General features: G+C 33.4%; 2 protein-coding genes across 8 annotated transcripts in view; one reads left to right on the top strand and one right to left on the bottom strand.

Moving 5' to 3' along the window:
• LOC134531646 (RNA polymerase-associated protein LEO1-like) overlaps window positions 1–18,184 on the top strand; it is a 241,029-nt gene that overhangs the window by 33,710 nt on the left and 189,135 nt on the right. The window lies entirely within an intron of this gene.
• LOC134531644 (uncharacterized) overlaps window positions 1–18,184 on the bottom strand; it is a 784,236-nt gene that overhangs the window by 737,752 nt on the left and 28,300 nt on the right. The window lies entirely within an intron of this gene.

The raw sequence follows: 18,184 nt of genomic DNA, 5'->3' as shown, positions 1-18,184 counted from the left end.
AAAATGATTTAAAGAAATTGAAAGGTTTGAAAGAATGCAGTTTATTAAAATTGATGAATAATATACGAAAGTTAAAGCACTCATGATTTTATTCATTCACTCTTCCTGCATAAAAACGTACACTAGAAAGGTCTCTATAACATCAGTCCAAAAAGCATAAAGATCCATTAACATCAGGAGTTCAATCGGCCTTTCAAAGTCAAGTCAATATGCAAATGTAATTACTTACATTTCATTACATTACTAATGTAAAACTATCAACATTTAGTTTTAATGCAAAACAACAAAAGAGAATCACAGAAGTGACATCATGTCTACAATGTACAAACCATAGAAACGAAAGGCCACATGATTGAAGCAGGGGATCGTAAGGGTTATCAGAAGGTGACAGAAGTGAAGTTACATTTAGCTGACTCAAACGATTTAGTAGTCTGAAAGTTAAATAATCACCAATAATGCTACCTCTCATTTTTACACATATAACCCCAGGAAAATCTAGAAAAATAGTTGACTTTCATCTCTTTAGGAGAACAGTAATGACTGTCAAATCTCACTTGCTGATATGATAAATGAAATTAAAGATGATTGATTAAATGAGCAAAGTGTGAAGTCAAATTTAAAGGAAAAATTTAGGGATGGTTTAACCATCACTGAAACTCAAAATCGAACTGAAGCAATGCTGTTCATGGAACGAGGGATAACATAAGGATTCGTCTACCTGCTTCAGTTACGAGTTGTTTATTTTTTATGACTATTCAAGGAAAACAACTAAACCTTTTTTTCTACGATGTTTTCACTCCTTTAAAAACAACAGTAACTTGTTTCAGAGCATTGTGGCACTTAACGGAGTTTTCTTACTACATATTGTAAAACTGACAGCTACAGTTTATGCCGCTTTTTACGATTGACCTCAAGAAAAACTCTAGAAACAGGTGCTGTGTTGTGTTTAATTGTTGCGAAAACTGCGGAATAAAATAGAAGAGCACCACTTAAACGTGCTCTAGACTCCAAAACAGAAAAAAACTTCCCTCTTACTCTAAAACTGGATCCATTCCTATCGAATGCAAAGAATAAAGCAAGCCTGATTGCATCCTTTGTTACTAATATTGGTCAAAGTGTATTAAAGGTTTGTGGAGTGATGATTCGATGTTCTGTTTGTTTAAAACATACTATGAAAAATTTTAAACTTTCAGTACTTCGTTGTGCTGGGGGAGGAATCGGACCTCTTGGGTTGCTAGTTACTGTGACTCTAATTGTAAAAAAAAATCAGTTTTATAAACATGATAAATTTAAAGGGGAACTAAAATCTTTCTCCTCGAAACAACAGCCCTCCTTTCTTAAATAAAGCTTTTTTTTCTGCATGCTTTCAGTGGCTACGCTAATACATCGGCTATGTACAATTTACATTCCACCAGTGTTAAAATATAAACATAGTTGAATAAATTCAAAAATAAGTAATTATAAATCACATTCTTACAGCTGTACCAAACAAAGCGAGGATAGAGAAAAAAGAATACAAATTGTTCAGTCTGTGTCAGAAACAACGTTAAACGGAAAAAAAAGAATCAATGTATATATATATATATATATATATATATATATATATAGCAGAAAATATTTAGACACTATTCCAAGGTAAAAAACTCTATAAATATCTAAGCCCAATACAAACTTACTCTAAATTCTAATCGAAAGCGGATGAAGCCATTGCGTGAAACAACTGAATGTGTGGCAGTATATTAAACATTCTTGGGGGGGGGGGGGGGGGAGACTGGGAATGCTATGACGTGAGCTATTATAAAATTGTAAATATATTATTTTATTTTTAATGAATTTAATTTTATTATGATCGGTACTAGAATAGCTTTAGTAACATTTAATGTTTATATGAATAATCCTGAAGAGGGTATTGAATAATTGGCCTTTGCCTAACAATTTTGATTTATTATGCAATAGTAAACTTAATATTTAATTTTATTCTTGAATGAAAAATTTTGTTTTTTAATAATTTAGGTATTTAAACTTTGTATAGTAAGATTAATGACATAAAATTGTAATCAAAAAACGCCCAAATTAATGTAAGACGAATATCAATTTTTTATTTAATCAAAAGATTACAAATATTTTATATTACAATGCAGTATTTTTATAATTAAATAATCATACAATAAATTTAAATAATATATTAAACTGTAATATTTTATAACTTTAGTCTGTCACGTGTAATTAATTCACGTTGATCAAAAAAAAAATTTAAAGCAAGGCTTCCTTCTAATTTTCTGAAGCACTTCAAACTGCCCGAAAAAAGTGTTCTTTTACCTGAAGTTGCAGGTAAAATGACGCATTCTAGTAAGTGTAGTTTTTGCACATCAACTGCAGAACATTTCGTAAACTGCGTACCAATTTTGTATTTAAAAAATATCTATAAATTGTAGAGTGCACAACTGTAATTACAGCTTAAAGTGTAGTTTTTTTTAAACAAATTTTAGGCTTTTATTTTAGGGTACGTCATATTCTCCCAAAATACCATTATGTTTATCGTCCTGATATAAGCTTGAAAGTGTTAAAACAAGCAAAATAGTATATAAACTTAGTTATATATGTATAACGTTATCTTTATAGTTTGTTGAATATCATGTGGATTATGAAATGCTGTACCACTTTAATAGTGTTTGTTCCTTTGTTTATACTTATAACCATCGTACCTCGTATAGCAACCTGACACTTATTTGAAAATAACTTTTTTGGTGAATTTTAACTTATAACGTGTGTTCATGCATTTAAATACTTGGAATATTTGATAGAATTTTTTTTTTAATTTTCGAATATTATTCCAACGATATTAATTTGGTACAACTGTTATACACAGAGATTTTTATATCCTTAATTACCATTCTAAAATTATGATATTAAAATTATTAATCGAGGAATATTCAGTGAATTTAGAGAGTAAATTAATATTTATTTTTATTACTTTTTAAGGCGTTGATTTATAATTTTTCAAATTGAAAATGTGAAATTTTATGATTTTTTTTATCTACAGTAAAATAAATAGAAAGAGGAAAGCAACTTTTTAGCATTGATGGTGACTTCCTTTTGTAAAAATGTTTGTCTTAGGTAAATCTAGGTTATTCATTCAGACCTGTAGGGAAACAAAGTAAAAAAATTAAATTTGTTTAAACTCTTACGATAAATAACATTAATCTTTAATGCGAAGATTTTTTATTCTGACAAAAAAGTTGATGAATAATAAGATAATTTCGTTATACTATGTGCAGAAGTCTGAATTCAACACAATCTATTAAAAAAATAATACAAGTAAGGACTATAGAGGATATACAAATAAATAAAAATAAAAACCTACTTTTTACTTACAGAATATGTAATAATTTGTAAATCAACATAACATTTTTAATTATTTTAAATGGAAAAATTGTTCCATTGCGTACACGCATGTAAGTGTAAATCACTCAATTTTTACAGAAAATGTCAAATTTCTTATCTGAACTGTTTTAAAAAAAATAGTAGAGGAAATTTTAGATTACATTAAACAACTATTATCAAACAAATTTGTGTTGGTTTAAATGCCTAAATGTTAAATATATGTTTTATGTCAGTGCTCGTACAGATAAAGCCAGCCCCACACAACACCTAATTCCTTAGCAGTTTCCCCACCTATTTTCTGTTAGTGCACCTGCTCCTGAGTGGGGAACATTTCAGCACTATTTCAAGGAGTCTGGCTCTGGGTAAAACGTTTTTATACAAGACGTCTTAGCTAAAACTGTACTAGAACGTGATTTATTTTTCTGCTATACACACAAGCCAATGTCGTCAAGATGGCTGACTCACGTATAGAGCTATATAAACCCGCATAAAGCCAATTTCGTAAACATGGGTGACATAACGAAGATATTGATTTGACAAATGAAACTTTATGGTAGTGAAACTACCCTGAATAAATTCGGTAACCTAACAGAAAAAAGTAATGAACATTTATAAAACGCATAATATAACATTGATAATACTTAGTCCCGTCCAAATGTTCGATATGTATAGAAAATATAGTGGTAGGGTGCGTGACTGAAACGTATAAGGTTCGTGTATCAAACCTTTCCACTGGCAAAACTTTTTACTTTTTTATTTATAAATAACTGGATCTTACAAATAGTGCCTTAAACAGATATGCATGATGTATTAACATTGTGCTGCTTTCATTGCTATAATATTATTACATGCATAGCTCAATACATTGGTTTGATTATTTCATGCAAGGTAGACCAACACAATTTATTTTTACTTAAAATATAATAAATACATATATTCACAAGAAATGAAAACAAAATTTTTTCTGTAATTAAAACTCCTACGTTTATCAGGAAATGGCTGTCCATAAATTACTTATGAATACACTAACACCTCATAGAAACCCCACACCTGTTAGTCTAAACGAAAATGCGAGATGGTTTTCCTTCACTTTGCATTAAAGTTTGCCATAGGATCTACTACTTACTTAAACTGTGCGTATTTCTTAGTCTCACTTGGTAAAAAAATATTTTGTTGGAAGTTTAAAGTAGTATAATAATTAAGTAATCAACTAAATTGTATAAAATACGTCAATCGGTAGCATTTTTAAATATTAAAATAAAATTAGAAAAAATAATGATGTGAATTATCTATATCATGCCTGATAAATGAAATATAATAAATATATCATACTTAAATTACATTTAATCAAATACAAATTCTTTTGTATCCTGTATATTTCAGTTTACCTGATTGTAAAATTATTTTACCAATGAAAATTTAATCTCGTGAACAGAAAAATTGCCCTGTATTTTTTTTAAAAAATAATAAATCAACGTTGTTGTATTTTTGTGAATGAAATATAGAAGATAAAATATTAAAAACAAATCTCTAAGTCACATCAATTTTAAAATAAACTGCTGTTTTGTATTGGACAGCAACATTTAACTCGTGTATGGAACAATCAAACTAAATATAGACATTTTCCCCGATATGCTTGCTTTGGTCGGAAACTGCCTTGGCTTGTTTTCTGGTAGCATTATAAGTATCGTATGAATGGGATATTGAACCATTTCTTTTCTTCAGCTGTACAAACTAATATTCCTACTTTTATACCCATGGGTATAACAGAAGGTATAGAAGAAATTGGGCTTAGTGGCTAGACACGACAGGGCAGCCAGGCTAACTGTGGTCTTTGAATCCAAAATATTTGACACTGTAACACCTCAACTTGACTTGAAGTACGTGAACAAATCCTTTGTTTCTTAACAGTTACAATGTAGAGGAGAACACTTCATGGCAGGAGCTCCTGGGAGACCATGTCTCTGTTCGTGTGTCTTTTTGAATATTACATCAAGAGCACCCCTCCCCCTCCCCGCTTGACTCTTATTATTGTTCGTCTCGCTCGACGGCAAGCCGGTAATGACATCAAGTTTCCCGGGGCGCCCTCTCGGAACACTGTCTTCGAGAGATGTTCTTCGGCGTGGATTATCCCTTCATCCCGGCGCTCTGCCGGCCCGCCTCTCGGTTAATAACCGCCGCAGCGCGGAGCGGCCTCTGCGGGGCGAAGTGCGGGTTGCGGGCAGGTTATCCCTCCCAGGTGGCCGGACTGGTGCGTGGAGAGGCTGAGGCCCTGGGGTGTGAGCCGGGGATGCTGCGTGCGCGGAGTTCATCCAGAGCCTCACTTCACCAGCGGTTACGTCGCTTTCCTTGCTCAAGCTATTTTATACTTTATCAACATAGCTCACTTACTTATTTAATATGTAAATGATAAAGTGGTTATTATAACATATCGTTCATATACGTATGTTAATATACGAAGGTAAGAAATTTATTGAGTTAAATTTCTTACAAATTTTTATAATGACAATAGGTTGTTAATACTTTCCACACATTAAAAAGTTAAATTTTTTTTTTTGCATTCAGTATCCCGCCTGATTATGAAAACAGAATTCAACCCTGAAATGTCCCAAATGTGTTGTGTTGTCTTATGTGCTGTCTTAAGTCGTGATTTGCTTCCATTGTGTTATCTTCGCTTCGATTTTATTGTTACGAAAGTTTTGTTTTATTAAGAAATTTTAAAAATTTTTCTTCTCTATCACTATTTTCTAAGCTATTTGTCATTTTTTTTTTCATTTTTCTGTAAATTTATATTTTAAATCTCCAATTATTGGCTTGCATTTAGTTTTTGTATTATTTTATTCCTTTCTGTTATTTGATCGATGAATGTTTGAACGCTAATGTCTGTGAAAACGGTTACAAAACTCAACTAAAACCAGTTTGTAATAACATTATAGAAAGTAATATGAAAAAATTTAAGACGTTTATGGCCTTACTAAAATTCCTTTGCAATGGTTATGACATCCAATATGGCGGTCATCGGCTTCGGCCCAACGACCTATAACCAGTTCCAGGAGCCCCTTTTATATAATACTACAGTATAAATTAAATCAATTTAATATTAAAAAAAATATATTGTTCGTTATTTCAAAAATCAAGCGTTAAAAATTATTTATTTATTATAGTAAAATAATTGAAATGATTTGTAGGTAATAATTAAAATTAATAAATTTGCATAGAACTTATTCTAATTTATGAATTTTAAATATTAATTAAAAAATATTGTTTTAATTTAAATTTCATATAAATTATAAATACGAGAACATAAAAACACCAATGTAAAACATTTTTAAAATTAAAAATGAAATTTTTTGCTAATAGTTGCAATAAATAAATGTTTTTACTATACGAATCACTTTTCTATATCAATCACTAAATTAGAGTATTTGAATGAACATAATATGTTATATTGTTTTTAAAATTTATTTACTCTTTTTTCGTCCGATGAAAGTACCGTTGCCTGGCGCGTAGGCATCGTAAAAATTCACTTATAATTTTTTCATAACGCGCCTAAATAATTATAACTACAATAAAAAAAATATCTTTGATTTGTACCACTCCACAGCAGTTGTGGGTCATTTTCACGTCTGCTTGAATTGTAGTTATTATTATTATTTTTGTTTGCTAGCAGGTAACCATACCATTTATTGTAAGTGTTCTGTAATCTCTCATTTTCTTAAAATTTTATTTAAATACAGAATACTAAATAAAATTCTTACTTAATCCTCAATAATTATTCTTAAATATTTTATTTATGTAAGGGCAATTTTTCAAACTTTCATTTTCCAGAAGTGGATGAACTATTTAAAAATATCTTCCAAAAGAATATTTACAACTGAAGTCTTAAATACCATTTAAATAATATCGACTACAGACACAAAATAGTCTGTATGCTGTCTCCCATTCATCAGTTACTACGTGTGATCAACAAATACCTTATTGAGGATGTTAATGCGACGAAGACTGTAAGCCGCTTACGATAAACAAGTCTTTAAGAAATAACAATGTAGTTTGTGATCCAGGGTATTGATAGCGACGGGAATCTACCCTGTAACAACTAAGGACATCTTAGAGATGACAGTGAATTAGTGCCCACATCAGATGAGAATATTTTCTAGGAGGAACGTATATTACTTCGAGATTGTTACTGATAATGTAACAGAGCTGCATAATGGTATGTTTTCAGTGTTTAAATATTGTTACAAATAGCTTACTTGATTGTAATTGGTTCATGTAAGTGACAATATCAAGTTAAAATGACGTCGTTTTTACCCGACTACGGCGAAGCCAAAAGGTGGGGTTATGATTTTAGCAGTCTATGTATTTATGTATGTATGCATGTTTGTATTTACGTATGTTCATCCGTAGTGCCTAAAATATTCATCCTATTTTGATGAGTAAGGTGTCAATCGATTCGTTATTATGGCCCGGGTAACACAGGTTACATTTAAACAGACTTCAACAATAATAGGAGTCGATTTTACCTTGTGAAACCCGAATTTAACCGACTTCATTACTTTTTTTTTTGACGTTGGAAAACGTATTTTTGCAAAGGGCTGAGTTTACGTTGCATTAAGTAGGGTACGAACATTAGAATGTTTAATTATTAGCGATCTGGACCCGCGGAAACTGTGATGCAACCCTCATGATTCAGCGTCTTTGATGGAGTTGGAGAGACTGAGAAGTATTGACTCTGCTCAATAATATGTTAAAACCCAGTTACCTTCTTGTATCTATTTTTGTAATTTATAGTCATCTGTTAATGTATAGTAAAGTATAATAAAAAAATTTAAATTATGTACAGCGAGATTTCATACATGTTATCTACACAACACACACACACACACACACGCACCTCCCTCTCATCCTCTCATTTTCTTACAAACTTTCACCTTTAACACTAAGATTACATTTCACACATACTCATATTAACTACGCCTATGCTGTATCTCGCAGCGTTGCCGGTACGCGCGGATAAAGAAGGTGGTTAACTTTATTTTATTCCGTATACTGATCAATTGTTTTATCATGAATGCCCTGGTCTGTAATTTTTAATTATTATGCTATTATATAACTCGTCTTTTTGTTTTCGCATCAAAAGTTAAAACGGAAAATTTTTAAATAAAAAAGTTAAAAAAACTGTAACTCGACTACAGAAAAAAACACTAAAAGTTATGAAACAAGGTAGGTGCTGTTGGATATCATCGTCTTATTGAGTAAAACGTCATTTGATATGTTCGATATTCCTATATATTTAGTTCTATTGAAATCCTCTGTCACTTCCACATTAATAACATTTAAATTAATTCAAATGCCGTAGTCGTGCGGTGTCAACTACAGAAATGTTTTTTTTTTTTTTTAAACTGTAACCCGACTACGGGAAAAACACCAAAAGGTAAGAAACAAGTAAGGTGTTGATTACTATTATAGTCTTATTAAGAAAGATCAATTTTTATAATTAAAATCTTCTATCAGTTTGATATAATAAAATTAAAATTAAATTTACCATTCTTGTATTTTAAACTAAAAAGCTTGCTTGTGTATCAAATTAAAATACTTGCTTTTTGCAGTTGACAACGCATGACTACGGAATTTGAATGTAATTATAATGTTATTAATGTGGAAGTGACAGAGTATTTCAATAGAACTAAATAAATAGGAATATCTAACATATCAAATTACTTGTTTTACTTAATAAGACGATGATATCAAACAGCACCTTCCTTGTTTCTTACCCTTTAGTGTTTTTTTGCGTAGTCGGGTTACAGTTTTTAAAACTTTTTTTATTGGTAAATACATTTTTGTCATGTTTATTACTTACTCAGTGGTTTATTGAGATTATTATAAGAGTTTCTGGTCTCAATCCTTAGCTAATAATTGAATAATTAAAAAAATTCATTCATATTATATTGATTTCAATATTGATACATAAAAGTTAAATCTTTATTTGCATGTGTTTTTGCAAGTATTTGCAAAAATATTTGACATTGATGACTATTTTTTCTCTGCAATTGAAATAATGCCCTATGAATGAAACCAATTTTAGATATTCTTTTTTTATGAGTTTTGATAGTGTAACTGAACCAATAATTGTATAGAACCTTTATTTTCATGGTAAATTATATGAAAAGATAGTTCAATGTCAACACTATTTATACATCATGATTAAAATGCATTATTCAATTAATATATTGGCTGACAACAATTATAATAGATGATTACACTCTTAGAAATTTCATTTTTACTACATTAAAGTTAACATTATTAATTTAAATATTGTTCAGTTCATAACTATTTCAATACTACATGTTGATCTCGCAATTAGCACTTATTATAGATGCATAGCGAAATTAAGTCAGAGTTAGAGAGAAAAGTAGTTTTTCTATGTACACACTATCGTGTCCTGCGATATTTACTACTAATCATAACTTACTGAACGTATCCTATAATTTATTGTGATCGTAACCTTATGATTCTAAGAACTGATCGTATCCTACCGAGTTAAATGTTCGTGCAAGTGCGTGTCATTTTCGTTGAATTTGCGTAGTCAATTCAGTATTCAGGACTTAATATTTAATGATTCAAAATGTCTTCGTCTTGTAGTAAGCGTAAAATACACATTCTAGTGATGTTTTGGTTCTATATTTAGAAAAAACTGCTAAGTTGAAGTTTAATGAAATGTTTTTAAAATTATTTATGGTTTGTTGTACCACTTAGCTTTGTCGACATGTAGTTTTGTAGCCTTGTATCCTTGTACCCATATTCGAATCTGATTGGGTAAACTTAAATTTATACACAGTAAAATTATTACATCCAATAATATTATTAAAAAGTTTGTTGTTTTGACATATGTATAACTGAAAATGTGTATTGTTTTGATTTAAATATTACATCAGCAACCGCGAGTAAATAGGCATGGCCCATATCTTGGTGGTACTTAATTTGTTTCTGGCTACGGTGGTGTAAGGATCGTCTAGTTATATAGTCTTACATAAAATACTAGTAAACGTCTATTATTGTAAACTCGATGGTGTATTTACCATATTTAACGCAGAACTCGATCACTTTGGGGACCTTGGTGGCAGCGACCGCGATGCTGGCGCTGATCCCGAGTGAAGGTGTAGCATCGTCACCGATGACACTAAAGGAGACTTTAACGGGTACAGAGAATACAGCTAAGGAAAAAATATGTCACCTGCATAACCAACTAGTTCGACTATGGTGAACTTAATCAACAATGACTACTGGAGGTACAGCAGCTTCTTCTGAGCACTGATGCCACCAATGTAGAAATATTTTCTCCAACAACATTTGTGCTAGTCGACACGTGAAGAGAGAATGTGCTAAGAATCTTTCTTGCAAAACTTTTGGCTTTAAATAATGTTGCAAGCAATTTGCAAGAAATTATTAGTTAAAATACACTTGAAAACATGCAAAGGCCCTGATTCTGAAAAGATCGTTGACAAGCAAAAGCCATCCTTGCAGCTAATGTGATATGTCTTTCGTATTTTTTCCACAATGCACGAAGACACTAGAGGAGCTTATCAGTGAGGGATCCTTCTCATGCAAAGTTTCATTGGGATAATTTCCACGTTTGGTTAACTCTAAATGATAATTTGAGAAGACATGCAAAAAAAAACTTTAAAGATGGAGTTCGTGTGTCTACTGTGGAACTAACTGCAGACATTTCGACTCCTCAGTTAAGGTTGGAGTCTCATATACGTACAAGGACACAAGCAGGTGTTCAGCAACCGATTGTGTTGATGCCTGGTCATGAATGAAAACCTAAGACTATGCTCGGTGCATTACGGGTAAATGATAATGTATTGTACCTACGTACATCCACTTTTCCTGGAAATTTTATTGTTCGAATACCCTTAGTTATTCAAAACATTTGTACTTTACTGGGCGATAACAAGCAGAACATAATCAATTATCTTACAGATGACACAGTAAAGCATAGATCTTTAAAATATAACTTGTGTTTGGACTGCGTGTATGGTGAACCATGTTTTTTCGTGAACAAAGTGTAAAAAGTGTGCTTTCAAGACCATTAATGCCGCTCTTTGCCTGTCACATGACGTAGAAAAGACTGTTGAACAACGTATCGAGAAACTCTGTTGGCAAGAGGGAGACTACGTCAGCCTGGAATCAGGTAGGACCTTGTCTTCAGTTATCCGATTGCAGCTGAGTATTAGTCCATTAAATTAAATTCAGTTTTAAAGTGTATTTGATTCATAACTCTTGCATGTATTCAGGTAGTAGGGTAGAATCGACCAAATAGATAATGCTTGTAAATGTATCAATTTATTTCTCACAACGGAAACCTAGAATTCATAGTAAAACCTTTAATTGAAGTAATTTTAATGAAATAAATATTTATCAAAAAAAAATCTTTTTCCATCGATCAAAGAATGAAACAAGGAAATATATCAATCGAATATATAAATATATTATTAGGGGTTTATATGATTTTGATTATTTTTAATTTCTAACTAAATTATTATTGGTTTTTAAATATGGCGGTCAAGATGGTGGAAGTGACAATATTTGACAGTATTGTAAAATAGGGGCTAGGGGCCCGATGTACTTTTTATAGTTTGGTGGCTTACTCAGTTGTGGCATAACAATCGTGAGGAATCGACAATGTTCGGACGTTTACGTCGCTGTATGTATATAACGACTCCACAAATAAAGCTACAGAGAATTCAGAATAAGAGTATTCGTATTGCGACAGATGCGCCTGTGTATTGCCCCGTAAGGGCTATGCACAGAGAGCTCAAACACGAACTTTTAAAACATTATTATTTCCGAACTGCGCAAAAATTCTATGATAAATGTGCCATAAGCAGAAACCCATATATTTCATCACTGGGCGAACAAGATCCAGAGTTGCGTGGAAAATATAAAATGCCAAATTCAATCTTGGCTCACAGACCTCCGTAGTGTGCTGTGGCTGGCTGAGCGATCGGCCAATCAGTCTCCCGCGAGTTGAAACTTAAATTATAGACATTAATGAATAATTAGCTAATTCAAAATGGTCCGAAGCACGCAGGTGTAGGTTTGGCTCCCAGGAGTTCCACTGCCTGTGCTGTTAGGGCTGACTCCCTATGTCCGATGGGCATGGCCCGCCTGGCAGGCTTCACCTCCAGTGCCGGTTGTGTTTCTGACAGACATGGGATTTTGAATTATAAGCTTGCAACAAATGCCAGAATGCGAATAGGTCTTGACTTAATTCACCTGTAACTTTATACACCGACAGTTCCTCTATATTTAACTAGTAGTATAGTAGTAGATATTAGAGATTTGTAAATTAGTAATAAGTCCTAGATACTAAGTAATAGTCATCAAAAATATATATTTATAAAATAATAATAAAAAAACTAAAAATAAAAATAAAAAAAATTAAAAAAATATATTTTTAGTTCTTATTTTAGTTTAATCTTAAGCACTGCACGTCCATCCCTGAGTTGGGTGTTTGCATATTTCGTAACGAAATGCCTAGTTTGTAAGTCATTTATCTTTTTTCTCTTTTAGTTTCTTAATTTTTTAGGTGCTGACTGGTGGCGGAGTGAGTGGTCAGTGCAACCACTCACCACCAGGGGCGCTTGCGTCCCTGGTCACTAAATCCAGTACTGGACAACTAGAAAAGCGGACCACGAGTCCAAGTGCCCAACCCCCGCATGGTATACTCTTTTCTACTCTGTCCAACACTTCATCCAGACCATCCTCTATCTCCTGTAAATTCCTACACGTAATGCATGCCAATTTGCATCCCGCATGAATGTGCCCAGGGTTTTCCCTGTGTCTATGCAGGTTTTACCTGGGCCAAACCTATCTCTAGTTATAGTCTAGATTTAAGAGTGAGGGGAGTTAGTCATGGCGCCAATCGCTGCCATGGCTAACCAATCCCCTCCTAGCACATGATGCATGCGACCCTCTCCTTGCATGGCTAATCCCAGCATGACTAGGCGTATAGGCTTCGGCCTGAGACGCACCTAGGTCCCTCCCTAACCCGGACCCCTCCAAATACATTTAGTTTTAGTTAGGTTAGGAAAAAAAAATCAATCGACTCCACATCCGCCATTTTGGAATCCACAGTTATTGAAAATCAGTAATTATTAAGCTATAAATTAAAAAAAAAACTACATAATTCATCAAAAATTTCGCTTTTTAAAATTTTTATTGGCTCCATTGATTTGCATTTTTTTTCGATCCCTGCTAGGTGCCAAAATTGTAATTCCAGTTTAAAATTATTTATTTAATAAACTATGGTAAAAAACATTTTAAATGTTATAAATTCCTCATCTACCAGCCTCCGAATGATTCAATTGACTCCTGACTTTGGTTCGAAGGTTGCTCGCTGCAAAAAAATATTTTATACAACAAACATACTTATTGAATAAAACATGGTTAAAAATTCAAAAAACTACTTAAATTCCTTGTCTACCAGCCGCAATAATGCAACTGATGCCTTCTTGGTCACCATCTAGGAAATTCGAATTTATTTACCTAGAAATTCGGAAAAAATTCCAAAAATCATCAATAAACTAAACATTTCATTTACTGACTGATCCGGATGATACATTCGAACCTTGACCTAAGCAAAAATATATAATTATAGTTAAAAAAATACATTCACATTTATTTAACTTTGAAGTGACAGTTAAAAAAAATTACAAATAAAAGTATTTTTAAATGAATTCGATAAGTACCATAAATAAAACTACTATAATTTATCGATTCCTACAGTCTTCTTAGAACGTGAAGCCAGTCCTCTGCATCTCGGCCAAGAAAGCCATTTTGTTTTTAAGTTAGTCGGCTGCCATCTTTCGTGTCCACGTACACTACCAGGCCATCACTACTGTCTCATTACTATCTACACTGTAATTTACCCTACGAGCTAACCTTCTCCTCTAATAAAAACTCTCACTAATTTGACTACTTCTACATTCAAAACTGACTATATTCCTAAACTAAGGAAATTCTATATTGACTTAATTTGTAAAAATGTTTTATATTTATATTTTAGTTAAAAAAACTATACACTAAATATATAAATTAGAGTATCCTACTTATGACACCAAAATGTTAAGGAGAACTGCATTCGTAAGGGATAGCCCAATTAAGTTTTATTACAGTTATATTAATTACTAATATTTACATAACTAATAAATTAATGTAATTAAAATTAAATTATCACCAATCACTCACACTTAAAAATGTTTATTCGCAATTTACTTAATGTCTGTCAAGTTCCACAGCCCACACTCCTCACTGGAGCTAGGCTTGACAGTGATTCACCCCTTACCACCCGCCTGTCCTCACACACAGTCTCGCGCCACTCAGTCGCACTCTCACGGTCCCGTTGCTCCTCGTCGCGCCGCTCTCAGGGGTTCTCTCAGCCTCTTCGCCCATGTCACACTTCCCTTCTCTCGCGGAACTCTCGGAACTCTCGGGACTGCCGCGAGAGCCGGTTCGCTGCTTATATACCCTGGCATCATTGGAACGGACGAGAGTGGCTGTGACGAGTCGCGTGATTCCGGGCCGACCCGACGCCCGAAACATCGAGAGTGGCCCCAAGTCATGTTCTCCCAGCACGGTGGCATCCTCTGGACAGCAGAATTCCAGGGCCACTAAAAGTGTCCGTGTGGCGAGAAGTTGAGTGGGGAGCGGAGGGCGGTGGTTGGCCAGACCCTTGTAATCCGGTGGGGCATGCATGGCATGTGACGTCAGCGCCAATTTCGCGCGGCTGGGGGTTGGGGGTTTGGATGCAACATCGCTCTTAAAAACATCGATATCACGAACATCGATGTTCAAACGAAAAAGCATCGATGTCAAAAATCATCGTTCTGGCAACCGATACATCGTTGTTTTAACCGATGTTTTTAAATATCAGGAAAAACATGCCGACATGATTTAAAATATAGTATGTAGCCAAAAACCATACCTACTACAGGTTCCTGACCACAATATCCACAAGATAGCTGTGAAAGTTGACAGTGACCGTAACATTATATAGCGGAGAAATGAAGATAAAGGTGTACTGCACTGCCCTTAAGTGGTCTCAAGATTCTGTATCGGTTGTTTTATGCCTACAAATTACTCCGAAACACGCTTTTAGCCATTTTCACTCTACTAAAAACACAATTTAAAAACTTAATCCGAATTCAAAAGTACCTTTTGGCATTCAGTGAACACTTAAATGCTTTTCGTAAACATCTTGAGTAGTTTTCAAATGACGTAGTTTTTCCTGAAGCTCTGCGCACCATATGTGTGCCCGGGCAGACTGCAGCCTTAAGACACAGGCTTACTTAAAACAAAATTACCCTTATTTTTTATGTTTTTAGTTATCATTTCACGAATTTATTGTAAATAGTACATATCATGAGAGATCTTTATACCCAAAAACCATTGTGATACGACATTTAGTGTTGAAGAAACCCTTTTTTTTAAATTTATCGATACTTAAAAAACTTACATTTTTAAGTATAAATAAATGTTGTAAATGCTAAACCAGTTTGGTTGGTATCCTTATAATTTTTTGCCAGTATTAAAAACTAAATTTAATACCGTAATGTTTTTTATATATTCCATAAATATTCATGAAATGATAGCCAAAATATTATAACAAACTAGAGTTATTTTAATAAGGAACGATGTCCATGTTTTGCGACTTTTTCGTCGATGCATCGGTGATGTATCGCTCTTCAAAACATCGATGCTAACATCGATGTTTCATGAACGATGCATCGATGTTTTGAAAACATCGATGTATCGTTTGCATTCCTAGTTGGGGGTCGCTGGCCAGACTCTCGCTGGAAGGCCCGCTCAGGTACCTGGCAAGCGTCGCGACCTTATCTCCTAGCACGCATGTAACAATATTTATGTTTATGCTGCAACACGTGAGTCCACCATGTTGACGACTTCGGTTCGGTGGTAGCGATGAAAAGTTGTGTTTTCTCTGTATTACTCTCGATTCACCGACAAAAACATTTACATCCGTTTCGTGCAAAGGTGGCTTGAGTGGAGTCTCTCATACCGCCCAATATTGACTATTGTGATTTGGTGGATAGTAATTTGGAAAATCCGGCATCTACAAATTATCTAGATTACATGTTTAAGGTTGATTTTTACCTTGAAGTCTAGAGATCATCTGTCTGAGTATTATGACTAGCTCTGTTGTCTATGTAGACTTCATGAAAGATGGATTTTAAATCGTTTAAAACTAGTTTAAATTTTTTTGTAAGTTCCAGCCTAGATTAAAAACTGACTGGTCTAGTTAAGTGATACGCTCAGTTTTAATACACGCTCGAAATCGGACCTCAAACTTTGTATCTCCGCCCACAAGACGCAGCACTATTCGGACTCCTTCACTGTCTCTGCCGTGCGCGCCTGGAACAGGCTCCCTGCAGAGTTGCCAGGCTCAGAAACACTCTCAAAGATCCAACGTGAGGTTGCGAAATACGTCGTTCAATGTCTCCAATGATTTCTCAACCTCAGCCGTTTATGTGTATGTAACCACATAATCGCTCTATGTTTATAACCACATAAATGTTGTATTACTGTCTTAAGTACTTTTAATTTTTAATGTAAATTACTTATGTTTGCTCATGTTCGTTAGTAGTGAAAAATTTCTTAATTTTGTTTCTCAAGCTTTTATGATGGGTTGGATTAGTATTATAAATTCATTAGTATGATTTTTGTGTACTTGTTTAGTACTGTGGATAAGTGTAAGTGGAGGCTAATATATTTAACTTCACCATTAAGTCAATAAATAGAATAAATACTTAATACGAAGCGACATATTTATTATAATAATTGAAATTTAGTGTATGAATTCAAAATTACGCTAGACTCTTTATAAAGGTATCGTCTTTTAGCTGAAAAAATGAGAAAAAAACATTTATTTACATAGATGTTATTTTACGATAGGCTCCTTAGTTAATATAAACCGTATTTTAAGTTCCGTAATTAAACTTTAAATTCCCTATTCGAGATAAAAAAATTTATTTCTTATATTCAACGATGCATATTTTACTTTTATTTCATTTAATTTCATGAAATTTTTTAATAAATGTTTGTAGGCTTTAAGTTATTGTCGGTTATTGTCAGTAAAATCTGCGTTTACATGAATTATTAGAATGAACTACCGTCAACCCATCTAGGAGTTAATTACATTATCTTGGTGTGACTTTCAATATCTACGGCAGTAATTTTTTAAAACGTTTAAGCGTGGTTGTCTCTACCACCTAGCAAAAACTTCACATTTGAATCAGTTATTTCCAGACTACTTCATTACTTCCTCTACTATCACTCGTAGATATCCAAGTGTCCATAACAGCTGACACACCCCACAGCTTAGATGACCTGCCATTACACTCGTGCAGGGCGAGCAGCAAACAGCACTGTCAAGGTCTTAAAAGCAGGCCTCGTGGTTAGGGATCATGCAGAGCTCCAAGCCACGGGCTTAAATAACTATAAAAATTGATCATTCCTACCAACAAAAGGAAAGAAATTGAGAGCGTAACAGAGAACAAAGTTGTTCTCTGCCCCGGGCCATAGAGTGTCGCCCCACACACCCAGTGTGAGAAGTAGAAAATTATATGATATTTGCAGTTAAAAAATTTATGATCAAATAACTATAACATAAATTTTGAAAATAATTTGTAGGTGGATCAAACAACGTTTGCTTTCCGCAACAAAGAAAAATCTCTTTTGGTAAAGCCTACAGGCGTAGGTAGATTTCGAAGTACCTACT

This window comes from Bacillus rossius, chromosome 5, assembly GCF_032445375.1.
Source record: "Bacillus rossius redtenbacheri isolate Brsri chromosome 5, Brsri_v3, whole genome shotgun sequence".
In the NCBI taxonomy this organism is placed as follows: Eukaryota; Metazoa; Arthropoda; class Insecta; order Phasmatodea; family Bacillidae; genus Bacillus; species Bacillus rossius.
The sequence above is the reverse complement of the archived record's forward strand: the minus strand, read 5'-3'. Positions and strand labels throughout refer to the sequence as shown.